Here is a 16,243-nt window from a genome sequence, read left to right as displayed (position 1 = left end):
AAGTGCGTAACATACTTTTTTCCTTAATGAATTTTACATACCTATTAGTCAACTCTCTTAATGACCGTGATTGAAGAGAAATGAGTTAATTATTGTTGCTATGCTAAAAGAGCTTGATTCCAAACAGTTACCATTACAAATTGATTATTTTTTTAAACGCTGTTAAATTAAAACCGAGCTACCCTTTTTCTTTTATATTTTCATCGAAATCTAAATCCAGGGATGCAAAATTGTCCACTCTTTTAAAACTACAGCTTTTAGCACTTACAGACCTCACACTAAAGTCTTCTCCATTTTTTCTTCTGTCCCTCCCTTGATCGTATATTTTGTTTTGTCGTGGTTTAGATTACTGACTTGGATTAATGAGTTGGATTATTATGATTATTTCATTCATAAGAGATTCTGACCAATAGAAAGCTACAGAAATAAAAATTAAAGTGATTATTTTTTAATGATTTTAACTTCCAATCGTATAGTAAGATACTTGATCACGTGTTTAATTCTGTCCAATCAGATTAAAATTATACTAAGAATTATCTGCTGAAGAAAATTACCGATAGAATTTTTTTAAGTAGATTGTTTCTGTTTAATGGCAACCAGTTTCCTAGTTTTGACAACTGTAAAATATTCATAATATACGAATTAAAAAATATTCTTACGAATATCACACGAGAGCAAGAATAAATAGGAAAATAATGCTTCATTTTTGTTTGCTTCAACTAAAATTTGTTGTCATTGGCGGGCTCTCGTGGCTATTGCCAGACAACAAATTTTCGAAAAACTTTCGCTTTATTTTCAATTTATTCTCACTCTCTTGTGATATTATACCCGATAATTTTTGATAATATCCCGTCGTCATGTATATTACGTCAGATGCCCTTCGTTGCTACGAAAAAATATATTCAGTGACATTAATGACAATTAAAAATTATAAAAGTGATGACTTTCAACCGTCAAATATTTATAACAACTGTGTGTTTAATTGTAATACTAATTTGTACTTACATAAATAAATTACAATAAAATTTTGGTTTTGAACAGTTTTATTCATGAAATAATCGCAGCAAATTGCACTCGATCTCTAAAATTATTATCGAATCTTTGCCCTCGTGACACTTTGATATAATTTCTAAATAGTCAAATTGTCAATAAATTACAATAAAATTTTGGTTTTGAACAGTTTTATTCATGAAATAATCGCAGCAAATTGCACTCGATCTCCAAAATTATTATCGAATCTTTGCCCTCGTGACACTTTCACATAATTTCTATACAGTCTAATTGTCACTCGGGAAAAATTCGATAATTTTAGAGCTCTTGTGTAATTACTACTGATTATTATAATATTTATACATGATATCATTGAGATTATTATCTCATATTAGACAAAAGAGTTTACTACTTTGTCTCCTATTGAATGGAGATGACTGATAGCTTATTCATTGCTTAAGGGGGGGGGGGGTATGGTTATGGTCACAAATCAAGCATATTTTTGTGAATTTTTTTCGAAGCTATGGTACCATTATTTTATTTTTAAATTAAACAACCATATTAGGTACAATTTAAAGAATATATAGAAAAAAATTAAATCCAAAATATTGAAAAATAAGCCATTAGTGACAAATTTTGACAGACAGCTCACAAAAAATGGATTTTGCGGTGGACATCAAAACTCGACACTCGATCATACGAAACAAAAAATTTAAAGAGATTTAATTAGCTTATGAGTTTCACGAGGTCACAACGTCGAGTTTTTTTTATTTTTAATGATTTTTGAATTTTTGGTATGACTCAGAAGTCAAAAAATGAAATTTTTGGTAAACATTTTGTGAAAATCAACAGATTTATTATTGTTGAACAAAAAATAAGCAAAAAAAGGAAAATATCTCGACGTTGTTACCTCATGAAATGTCTAAAGGAAATTTGTGAAAAATATCAGGTAGATCGGCCGAGTAGTTTTTCAGTTACAATGTCCACCGTATTTGAAAAAGCAGTTTTGAGAAAAATCTGTTTAAGTTTTGACAACTGCATCTTCATCTTCTTATTTGTCTGCCAAATCGTAAAGTGATGCACATTGGAATATGTTTTTTGAATCTACAAAAGAAAAGGCGAACAGTTGTTTAACGTTTCTCACTACGCTCAAGCGTGCTGGCTCGAAGTCGCGGCAAAGCGAGTCGAGGGTTGGGATATTCAACACGCTGTATCTCTGGTAATTTTACTCCGATTATTTTGAAATTTTCAAAGAGTATGCACTATTTCAAAGAGTTGAAAGTATGCACTTTTACTTGAAATAATAAAAAAAATTAAATATTTCAAACCATACCCCCCCTCCCTTAAAGAATGAGACGACCGTTTGAATAAAAAATATGTGCCAAAAATAAGAAAAACCACAAACAAATTATTTTGTTTTTGTTTCTTGGAAATAAATGTATTCTTTTTTCTTAATTTTTGTATCTTGACTCACTACGATAAGTTAGAAGATATATATTATACAGTGTGGAATAAAATGGAATGCATGTGATTTTTAAATCAAGTGTGTGTATTACATGAAAGAAATGGACTTCTGGAGAAGAGCAGCAGGCAAATCAATAAGAATCAAAACGGGAACTGGTGTATGTTTTCAAAGACTGATAGTGTGTAAATAAATTTATTAAAATCAGCTAAGTACTTTCAGCATTTTTAATGCCATCATCAGAGCTATCCTATAAAAAGACTAAGTTGAAAAATCTTATTCATAAAAAATTATAAAGTGAAACTTACGTCTTATAATTGTAACTACTTCAAATGAAGAGAAAACTGTGAAAAAACACATTCTAATATTAAAAAACTATCCCATGGATCTAACCACTGGTCAGGGTAAAAACCCTTAAATGTATAAAATAATCACATTTAATGTGTTTTTAAAAAATGGCTACCATTTTTACAATCTCTAGCGCAGATCTCATCTACATATCGAATGTTATTTAAGACTTCTCCATTGACGATTATTCCAAAATTTGTGGTGTATAGAACTTCCTGGCAAATGTATTATGTATGTCTGACCAGAACGGATATGACTAGTCAAATGAACTGACTTTTGATCACGAAATTTACAGTTTTTCGATATTTATTAATAGCCTTATCTTCAAAAATCAACGTTTAATCGAATCAAATAGGTAGCTCTTGATTACTATCCAAAAGTTCATTTAGTACCTTTAGATCAAACAGACCATCCTCTACTGCTTAATTCTTTTCTGACTCTAGCTGTGTCTCTCCAATATTAAGTTATAGCTTCTGATAGATTTGGGATTACGTATGACATTAAGAAATATCTTGAACAAATGACTCATTAACAAGATTACTCTCTCTTAATCCCAAATCACTTTTTTGTTTCTTATTCTTGACAATACATTAAAAACTCAAATTAACAAAAATACTAATACACTCTTCACTTCACCCATTCATCAAAACCAATTAGCCAACACAATTGCAACTTCTTGATAATGAATTACGTCTCCAACAAATAACTTGGGCTCTGGCGGAAACAGAGTGACGAATTCTTCCTTGTTAAAACATTTTACAATAATGGAACACAGTTATTTAAAGTCTTAGTGAATAAGAAAGGTCAACAAATCCTAAAACAAAGAAGAAATAATTCGGCTTTAATTGTATGTATGTGTAAAATACAGTTAAAAAAATATATATGGCGTATTATTTGTTTGGTTAAAAAGCTGTACTGGTATAATTTGTGTGCAGTAAATATGTTGTATACAAATTGTAAATTTTGTTTTCTTATTGGGTGGGGTAAACAATATTTAATGTTTTGCATATTTCTTTGAAATTTTGCATATACAGTAATTTTCAGATAAAACTATCTATCTCAAATAACTTTTGAACCACTGATTTTTAGAAAAAGCGCAAAAAGACGTCAAATAATATTTGAACGGGGAGACATTATGCCATATTTAAGCTTGCCAGGAAAGGCACCCTCTCAACACCCGTATCATCTCTTATTATTTAATTTCTTCCACCTTTTTTATATATACATATTTGGATTCTCCTCTTTGTACTGATTTCAAAATGTATAACACAATGATGTTTAAAGTGATTAGTTTATGAGAAAAATACATACAAAAGTAAGAAAACTGGAATGAAATAGTTATTTTCCTAACAAGTGCAGAAAGTCATACTTTTCCGCACGCGACTGCAGTTTGCCGAACGACGCGAAGCGGGAGTTCGGCAAGCAGTCGAGTGCGGAAAAGAGACTTTCTGCAAGCGTCAGAAACAATATTTTTTCTACGAGTCTTTAAAAAATTACCAATTTTTATTGAATTAATTTAATTAATATGAAAATACATACACCATACACAAATTAATTCTTCGACAAGGTTGTCAAAACCAAAGTTTCAGCATAATTGGTTAGCATGACGACGATCTTGGTTTCCATGACGACGATTCAAAACCACTATTATTGTCTACTGATTTGACTTTCGAATATTATGTCAAAATTATTTTATTTCATCGAATTCTCGCGTTAATTTCATTAAAACATGAACACAATAAATTGAAATAAATTAGTAAATCATATCTAAATATTAGTTAGTCAGATAGGTGGGAATATAACAAAACTAATAAATTGAGGTAAAAATAAAATAAAAATCTGTGGCTAACAGACCCGCATCCAAGACATTTTTTCACACACACACACACACACACACACACACACACACACACACACACACACACACACACACACACACACACACACACACACACACACACACACACACACACACACACACACACACACACACACACACACACACACACACACACACACACACACACACACACACACACACACACACACACACACACACACACACACACACACACACACACACACACACACACACACACACACACACACACACACACACACACACACACACACACACACACACACACACACACACACACACACACACACACACACACACACACACACACACACACACACACACACACACACACACACACACACACACACACACACACACACACACACACACACACACACACACACACACACACACACACACACACACACACACACACACACACACACACACACACACACACACACACACACACACACACACACACACACACACACACACACACACACACACACACACACACACACACACACACACACACACACACACACACACACACACACACACACACACACACACACACACACACACACACACACACACACACACACACACACACACACACACACACACACACACACACACACACACACACACACACACACACACACACACACACACACACACACACACACACACACACACACACACACACACACACACACACACACACACACACACACACACACACACACACACACACACACACACACACACACACACACACACACACACACACACACACACACACACACACACACACACACACACACACACACACACACACACACACACACACACACACACACACACACACACACACACACACACACACACACACACACACACACACACACACACACACACACACACACACACACACACACACACACACACACACACACACACACACACACACACACACACACACACACACACACACACACACACACACACACACACACACACACACACACACACACACACACACACACACACACACACACACACACACACACACACACACACACACACACACACACACACACACACACACACACACACACACACACACACACACACACACACACACACACACACACACACACACACACACACACACACACACTAAATATTGGTTTATTGCATGTATTATAATTACTTTAAGGCCATATTAACATATCAAAATTAACACGCGTGCGGAAAAGTAAAACTTTCTAAACTAAAATGCGTGCGCGAAAGTAGACATTTTTGCACGCTCGTAGAAAAAAATAGTTGTTTATGAAACAGTTCGTGAAGTATGCTTTTTGCGAACGCACGCGGTTGTTAGAGCACGAGCGACAACGAAGCGAGTGCTATACATCGCGTAAGTTCACAAAAAGTACTTCACGCACAGTTTCATAAAATATTTTATCTACGATAAACAAATAAAAAAACTGTAACTCTTCGTCACTGGAATTCATTTCTATTCTACAATTTTTAGAACTTTGACATTTAAAAATCCTAACTACTTTCAAACCGCAAAACTGTCAAAAATTTTGTTGTAAGTCATTGCTCATATTGTCATCACCATGACAACGCGAAAGTTAAGAATATTTGATTATATGAAAGTGTGCCAAAAAACCCATTGAAAGTGTGCGCAAAAGTAAATCCCATTTAAAATACATTGTTACTTCACGCACACTTTAAACCCTTCACGCACTGCTATCTATAATGACAGTTTTCACAAACTGAAAATGTATACACAATATGACATAGAGTAGATAAAATAAACAATTTTATTACAAACATTTAGAATGAACATTTCACTACCAACAATGTTATTAACAATTAATCAAAAACACTTTTGTTAAAGTTGTTCAGAAGTTATTTTCTTGTGGCATTTTTGCAATTAACTAGTTTTGATGGGGAATAAGCCACAATTTTACTAAAAAAATGATTTTACGCCCAAACATTTCGACGCCCAAATCGGCTGTCGTTGTCAAAATACCAAAAATTTTAATTTGGGCGTCGAAACGTTAATAAAATCATTTTTTAAGTAAAATTGTGGCTTATTCCCCATCAAAATTACTTTTGTTAAAAATTTGAAAAATTATTGGTAAAATTTTTGGCGGTGAAACGTTCATTCTAAATGTTTTGTAAAATTAAAAAAGTAATTATTTTTTAATTCACTTTTCTTGCTTTTGTATTTATTTTTCTCATAAACTAATCACTTTAAGCATGACGTGTTATACATTTTTGAAATCAGTAGAAAGAAAAGAAGAGATCCAAATATCAAATCGAAAAAGGTAGAAGTAATTTAAAAAAAATTAAGGGATGATTCGGGGGGTGAAAGGGTATCTTTCTCGGAAAGCTTAAATATGGCATAATATTTCCCCTTCAAATAGTATTTGACGTCTTTTTGTGCTTTTTCTAAAAAGCAATTATTCAAAAGTCATTTAAGGTGGGTAGTTTTATCTGAAAAGCACTGTACCTATATTTCTACTAATACGTAGGTACAACATACAATACCTATTATAAATTCCCTTGTATTTACATCTCTATTGTTGTCAGGTGTATACAGTGTGACAGTGGCAAATAGAATAAATTCATGATTTCGTGAATGAGCAATTTTGGAAATATATCGAGAAACAGGTCGATTATTATATTTAAATTTTGATTTTTTGGTATACTTATATATTATTATATCATGCTAGTGACGTTATTCGTCGGGGCGAATAAGGGAGAGTAAAATTTTTAAAGAGTCATCTGTTAACCGAACTGAAAAAACTGTCCCCTTTTTCATTTCGGTTAACTGGGGCCCTAGTTTATTTTCTTGCATTTTTTGTCATTTCCTACTTTGATTATTTGATTATTAGACCAGGGCGCATCGGTAAAAATATTAGTACATTTGGACGTTGAGAGGTGACTCTAATTTTTTTGCAGAAATTGCTTAAAAATAACTCATATAATAATATTTGAGTTATCCTCCCACTCAAAAAGATCCGGAACATTGTTTAAATAATCAAAATTTCAAAAAATGACGGAAAAATTCGATTTTTTCTTGGCTTTTTGATTATAACTTTAAAAGAATTCATTTTCGAGAAAAGCTGCATCGGCATAAAAGTTGCGTAATTAAATTTTCTATAATATAGTATTAACTGAAAATTTTAAAAATTGTCACCCTTGTTGCAAAATAGCAATAATTTCAATAAAACAATAGAAAACAAGTACTCGCATTTTACGGTTTTCAACCATTTCTGCTAGACCTAGGACCTTCATTTTTCACCCAGAAAAACTTTATGATATGATAAAACAATTAGTCCGTTCTTTAACGGTAAAATATTGCAAAACCTCTAAATTTTAAAGAACCGCTTGGATTGACATGAAATTTGGCATACACATAGCTAACAAGTCAAAGAAAAAAAGTGCTATTGTGCCGATATGTGCTTTTGCCCTGGGGGTGAAAAATATTCGTCCAAAGAAAGTCAGGAAATGGATAAACTGGCTAATTTTGAGTAACTTTTGTTCTATAGAGTTTTTTCTTTAAGTCATTACTTTTAGAGTTATTTGGCAGTGAATATGTTCATTTTTTCAACAAAATAACCACGCTTTTAGACGGTTTCTCGCAAATAACTCAAATAGTATGTATTTTGTCGAAAAAACATTCTTAGCTAAAATATAGCCGGTAAAAAATTTAAAAAAATGGTGTATATATCACGTCTCTACACCTAGTAGAAGCAGAGTTATAGCTAATGAAAAATAGGTTCATATTCGCCAAATTCCAAATGGAACACTTTAACGTGAAATAACCAAAAATGAAGCACATTTCGGGGAAAACTCGTTACAACTTATTTAAAGTGCTTAAAAAAAGCTTCATTTTTGTTTTATAAGAAAAATTACTAGCATCAAAATTAAACAAGCTACGCTCAAAATAAAGTTAGTCCCTTTTGGTTTTGGTAAAAAAATCGAGAAAATCACCCCCTAATTATTATCTTAAATGAACTTAATCGTTACGACTTCACAAGTTTCTTGACTCATGTATATATTGTTTATATGATCTGTAAGTTTCATCGGTTCAAAGTCCTTATTATTGAAAGGGCTGTAGTTAAAAGAGGTTGAACGAGTCACTGATCACGAATGTATGCAAATTTAGAAACACCAAATCTTAATCAATTTTTGTCTGACAGAAAAACAAAAAAATACATGATATTCAGAAAAGTAAATCTGACTTTTTTTGTTTGTCGAGATTTTTGGTAACTCTAACAATTTTTAAGTTATTTTGAAAAAAAGCATACTTTTCAAAATTTAAACTTTTAAAAATTTTACTTTGAAACCAAATTTTTTCAAAAATAAGCACTTTGAATCGATCAAACTTACAGATCATATAAACACAATATAAGTAAAATAATTTGTGGAGCGGTAACGATTAATTTAATTTAAGTTGCTAATTAGGAAGTTTTTTTTTTGCAAAAACAAAAGGGACCAACTTTATTTTGAGCGTAACTTGCTTAAATTTAATGCTAGAAACTTATTGTAAAAACAGAAATAAAGCTTTTTTTAAACACTTTAAAAAGGTTATAATAGATTTTCCCAAAAAGTGCTTAATTTTTTGGATATTTCACGTCGAAATATTCTATTTGAAATTTGGTGAATATGAATCTATTTTTCATTGGCTATAATTCTGGTTCTACAAGATACAGAGACCTAGCGTGTACACCATTTTTTTACTTTTTTTATAGGCTATATTTTTGCTAAGAACGGGTTTTTCGACAAAGTACTTACATTTTGAGTTATTTGCGAAAAACCGTCTAAAAATGTGGTTATTTTGTTGAAAAATGAACATATTCACTTGCAAATAACTCGAAAAGTGTTGACTTGGCGAAAAAGCTCTATAGAACAAAAGTTACTTAAAATTAGTCAGTTTACCCATTTCCGGACTTAGTATGGACATATATTTTTTCACCCCCAAGAGGGGGTGAAAGTCACCCCCAGGGCAAAAGCACACATCGGCACAATATCACTTTTTTTCTTTGACATGTAAGCTATATGTATGCCAAATTTCATGTCAATCCAAGCGGTTCTTTAAAATTTAGAGCAAAAACCGTGAAAGGATGGACTAAATACCGTAAATTTCATTAAGATCGGTTTAATAGATTTTGCAAAATAAATTTTGCAATCCAGCTTTCGCAAAAAAATTTATTTTTTCAAAATGTCGCAGGACTGAAAATAAAGCAGACAGCAAGTTGAAATCTTTTTTACATATAAAAGAATACTGTACCTTTCATTTAAAATTTGCAAAATTAAAATCTGTTAACTACCACGGCGTCAGGAATTTTTTTAAATAAACATTAATTTTTGGTGCTACGCGCAGGACAGCGGATACGTTCGCTCTGATTGGGCATTCCAATGACCTTTGATAATGATTGATAAAGTTAAATTTGTAATACATTTCGAAATAAATTAATAAATTTGTTTATAGCAAAATAAAAGCACATACTCTGTCCTTTGAAATAACACTTTTTTTAGCAAAAATTTTCTTTTTTGAGAATTTTTCTTTTCAAAAAAAAGTGTATTATTTTTAAACATATGCAACTGTTTAAACAATTTTTCACAAACCATAATCAAATTAGTTTCATTTTTGTGGAATTAATATATGAACATACAACAAAATATAGAGTAAGAAAATAATGTATTAGATAAAGATTGGAAGACATTTTGGTGGAAATCAACTTGTGTGAATCGAACACCGCTGTCCTGCGCGTAGCACCAAAAATTATTGTTTATTTAAAAAATTCCTGACGCCGTGGTAGTTAACAGATTTTAATTTTGCAAATTTTAAATGAAAGGTACAGTATTCTTTTATATGTAAAAAAAATTCAACTTGCTGTCTGCTTTATTATCAGTCCTGCAACATTTTGAAAAAATGAAGTTCTTTTGCTGGATTGCAAAATCTATTAAACCAATTTTAATCTTTACAGTATCGTTTTATTATATCATAAAGTTTTTCTGGATGAAACATGAAGGTCCTAAGTGTAGCAGAAATGGTTGAAAAACGTAAAATGCAGTTACTTGTTTTTTTATGTTTTTTTGCAATTATTGCTATTTTGCAACAAGGGTAACAATTTTAAAAAAATTTTAACCAACCTTATATTGTAGGAAATTTAATTACGCAACTTTTATTTTAGTGCAATGTTTTTCGAAAGTGAATACTTTTAAAGTTATAATCAAAAAACCAAGAAAAAATCGAATTTTTCCTTCATGTTTTGACATTTTGGTTATTTAAACAATTTTTCGGACCTTTTTGAGAGGGAGGATAACTCAATTATTATTTTATATGGGTTAATTCCAAGCAATTTTTGCAAAAAAATTAGAGTCACCTCTCAACGTCCATCTCAAAACAGATCCGTCCTGGACTATATCTACTTTTAAAAGACCAACTGTCTGAAAAAAATCATCATCGAGTTATGTTTTTTTATTGTATATTTTCCCTCCATTCCATTAATGAAAATCATTTCGATATGCTTCAATGAAACCCAATGACGCATTTGAGGTCATTCCCAATATTACGATCAAACCTGTTCACCATAAAAAACTGATACAAATATTGGTCGAGTTGATAAATGATCTGGCTTTTGATGAATGAATCACTATAAAAAAACAGACAACATTTAATGACCCTTTACGTAAGCCGGATCTCTGATGATAACTTAAGATGCTAAAATATTTGCCGGTGTATACATACACGACACAGTACGTAAAAATAGCTCTGACTGCTGCAGTACTGAATGGTACTTGTGAGGCGCCATGTTCTTTTTAATGGATTTATAATCATATTGTTTGCAAAAAAATAGTTTTGATTGATGTATAATTTTTTTATTGTTTATAATTTAAGTGGTTTTGGTTAATAACGTAATTATATATTTATTAAAACATAAGATATCATCTTCTCAGAGCAACAGTGAGGTACCAACCTATATAAAAAATAACATTTGAGATAATCAAATTAAAATTTCTGTTGCGTGAAACTAAATGTTTGATTATAAATCATCATTTCGTTGTAAAACGAAACAAGAGCAGTCTTATATTTCAGTTCGTTCAGAGAGCGCCATAAGCACTCTAACCGGTTTCGAACCTTGTTAGGTTCTCATCAGAAAGTGCATATATGACTATCTCTGAACAAACTGAAACAAATATTATTGTCAAAAGACCTAAGATTTAAAAAAGCAATTTTGTGTTGATTTAAAGTTATCGAATTTATTTAACTTATTTTTAGCTGTTGGAATTTGTGTAAGTTTAAAAAGAGGTCACAATGGGGGTAGCTGAGGTGTAAATATGTCTTAAATAATCTAGGGTGATGTATCATTAAGAAATCACAAGCTCAACCTTAAGCGACTAATTCCTAAAGACCCCGCAGGCTGCCCGGATCCCTAAGGGCCTAAAAACCAAACCGTCATAAAATCAAGATGACAGTAGGAGGGGGGAAGAGGGGATGGGTATTAAATGTCTATGAGGAAATTAATGAGAATGGAACATGAACGGGACCCAGAAAGAAAATTAGACAATGTATCCACAATAATCTTCTTTTCATTTTCACCCATCAAACCACTTTCATCTATCCATAACATACATATAAATTACTGGTATTATCATCCACACACATCCACATTATATAAATTTTCATCTATATACAACCCACCACCATATTTCTACATATGACTGTTCTCACCCTGTCTATTCAATCTGTCATTACCAACATATAACACTCATCTATAGTAAAACCAAATCAAAAGTCTAATTTTCTTTCTGGGTCCCGTTCATGTTCATTCTCATTAATTTCCTCATAGACATTTCATACCCATCCCCTCTTGCCCACTACTGTCATCTTCATTTTATGACGGTTTGGTTTTTAGACCCTTAGGGATCCGGGCAGCCTGCGGGATCTTTAGGAATTAGTCGCTTAGGTTTGAGCTTGTGCTTTCTTAATGACACATCACCCTAGATTATTTAAGACATTTTTACACCTCAGCTACCCCCATTGTGACCTCTTTTTAAACTTACACAAATTCCAACAGCTACCAATAAGTTAAATCAATTCGATAACTTTAAAACAACACAAAATTGCTTTTTTTAAATATTAGGTCTTTTGACCATAAGATTTGATTACTGACTTTAGTTTTCGAATACAAATATTTGTGTAATGTGGTTTGCCTAACCACCTCCACTGACAATATACGTGAATACATTTTTAACTACAACATCTAGTTTATTGTATTTTAAATGATTATTTTTCACAATGGAGTAAGTGTTGTTACATCATTCCTTATTTTAACTAGCTGTACACCATAGTCTTAAAAATTGACAGGTTAATTTTTCAACTTCCTGTGGAACTGTCACTTCTGTCATGTCATCGTTCAGGAGTCTCTATCCATTTCATTGTCACTTGCTGTAATACTGTCACCATGTGAAGATGTTACCTGGGGCGTATTAATGAAATATTTTAAACATCCATGCTTAAGATAGCACTTTTAAGCGATGTTTCTTTGACGGGTTACTTGTAAAGGGCTTTGACCCACATATTTTTGTAAAACTATATCTTGGTGGTTAGCATGTAAACTTCACGTGAGTATAACCTACAGCTTTTCTTAATCGTAGTCAAAATTTCAAAATATTTGCATTATTTTACCAGGTTATATTCATTTTAGGTAAGCACTGATGATGATTGGTCAACCAATCGAAAACTAGTTCTGTGATGTAGCCCTTTGTAGGGATTTTAAATATATACCTTTTATAAAGGATTTTATTGCTTTTTGTATTACATGGTATACAGTCAACTACAGGAAAACTTTTCCTTGTGGATTATTATTTTCAATATTATTTTAATTTTATTAAAGTGAAGCTTTTGCGTGATTAAATGTTTGGTGTTTAGATAACCCCGGCTGGTATACCCCAGATAATGGAGTAGGTAGGTTAAGTTCAATATTAAAAGGCGCTTACATCTAAGAGCGGTCTAAGTTTACTATAAACTTAAGTGTCACTTAAAATCTTAGGATAATAGCTATTTGTATAATAAGGAAGGAAAGTGCTACTTTTCCTCCCGAGATAAAATAGACATCATCGATGACATACCATGACGTCACATTTACTTACGTCCCTAGGAAGTAAAAGTACTTTTACTCCCTAGGGAGGAAAAGTACGACTTTGCTCCCTAAAATCAGTTCGGGAAATGTATACTTTCGGTAGAGGTGGGTGAAAAAAGCTTTATCCTATCCAACTCTGGTTTAAATAATGTAATTCCATATAACGCTTCATAGCAGCGGTAGATAGACTAAAGATAGAGATTATGATATCCAACCTCTGATTGGGAGACGACACTTAAAGAAGAAGGTAATCCTGATGATGGCCTGATAGGACCGAAAGCGTTTTAAACAACAATTTTGTAATCCTTTTGGATACAAAGAAGAATGATTTCTTATCATCATGTACTTAGTTTTCTCTTCATTTATTCCTAAACCGTATTTATGGTAGGGGAGCAAAGTATGCTAAATGTGCAGTCACTCGAGCGTTATGGGGACCTATTGGGTTGTGAAGAGTAGGTCTTAAAACCAAAAAAAGTTAAGTAAAGTTTTCCATTTTAGTGGGCGCTTGCCATTTTTTAATTTAATTTTCCATTTCCAACAATCGTTTTTTCCGATTATAACGCCATCTATCCATAATTCGAAAAAATGTTTCGAATAAAAGTTACTTATTTTTACGGAAGGAATTCAAATCTGCAATAAAAATGGGGGCTCCTATTTAAGATTTTAAAGTAACCCCCCACCCCACCTCCGTGGGGGGTCGTGTTTAGTGCCATTCGATAGATTTTTAAAAAATATTAAATAAGTGTATTTTACAGTTTTTCGATCTGGTGTTTATTTCGCGAAATATCGCGGGATTCGTATTTAAAATATTAAATTTACCCCCACCCCTCTCCGTAGGAAGTCGTGTATGGCATCATTCGATGGATTTTTAAAAAATATTGAGCACATATTTTTTAGTTTTTCGATCTGTCATTCATTTCGCGAAATATTCGCTTTTTTCTTGTGAAATTTTGGGACTCGCCCATTTCCTTACGCCCGGATCAAATCGTCAGATTTTTGAAATATACACTCTTTTGCATGTACTTAACTTACCTTATCTTAATCTGACAATTTCGAGTTTTTTTAAGGATAGATTTCTTTTTTCGGGCCCCCCTTAACGAACTCCCCTGTGTTAAGAGCCAATATATGGTATAGGTACATCTGCAGGGTGCCAGGTTTCTCCCCATATGATAATCTGACGCGCTCGAGTAACTGCAAAAATCCCCGCTTGGGCTCCCCTACCATTAGTTACACATTTATTTTACGCATACTTTGCTTTCTGGATTTTCTGACATTAATAATAGAAAAAAATCTTCAAAAGGGTACAAAAAAGAAAAAATACAAAATAAAAATCAAAAGATAACAACAAAACTAGGGAATATAAAGAAAATAAAAAAGGCTAGAAAAGACAAGCAGAAGAAGAATATAAAATACTAAGGAAAGAAGTAAACGAAATATGTCAGAAAAAGAAAAGGAAAAAAAGAAGAAAACAGAACTCTGAGAAATATAGGTAATTAAATTAACACAAACCAAAAAATTACATGTTAGGGTGGCCGGAAAGTCCCTTTACACTAATGAATTGCTGTTGTAAAGGGAAAAAGTAATACCACAATTTTGTTTGTAAGTTATTTATTGATTATTTATTTATCTAAAACATCGGTGTGCATACCTCCATTTTCGCAACACAACTTATACGACGCCATGTTCGTATGATCATCCGTCTCAGCATGTCCGGGGTTACAAACGTAAAAGCTTGGCGAACTCCGTTTCGCACGTCCTTATTCGAAACATACATATCTGCGTTTTCTAGCCTTCTCTTTAATTAAATCCCACAGTGCTTTGTCCGGAGTTGTCAAATCTGGACTTCTTGGAGGCCAAGGAATTGAAGAACCTCGCCCAATCCTTCGGATTGGGAAATTTTCATTCAGGCGTTTGCGAACAACGAGAGGAAAATGGATCTTGTTGAAAATAACCAGGGTCAGCAGTCCCAGAGCTGTCAATTGCGGTAGTAACCACTCGTTGATTATCTGCAGATAAGTAGGTGTGTTAAATTATAGAGCCTTCAAAAAAATATGGTCCAAGCAGAAAAGTTGAAGTAATTTCAGCCCATATTATAACATGAGGCAGGTTTTTCACTTCCTCCAAGAAATGAGGATTGTCTTTTGCCCAGAAATAAACATTTCATTTTATTTGTCACATGCTCTCGGAAAGCGTTAAAGCAGTAATTGACATGCTTCAGTTGTATACTCACTTGTGGCCGCCATCATGTTTCAATCGCAACTATTGTTATATTTCTGCGTGACCAGACAGGTGTCCTTGACGATGCGCATGCGCCGAAACGCAAATAAACATTTACGCGGTGTTGAAACATTATTATTATTAGTGTAAATGGACTTTCCAGCCACCCTATACAAGTAACAAAACCGA

The sequence above is a fragment of the Diabrotica virgifera genome, chromosome 4, assembly GCF_917563875.1.
Source record: "Diabrotica virgifera virgifera chromosome 4, PGI_DIABVI_V3a".
Lineage (NCBI taxonomy): Eukaryota > Metazoa > Arthropoda > Insecta > Coleoptera > Chrysomelidae > Diabrotica > Diabrotica virgifera.
The sequence above is the reverse complement of the archived record's forward strand: the minus strand, read 5'-3'. Positions refer to the sequence as shown.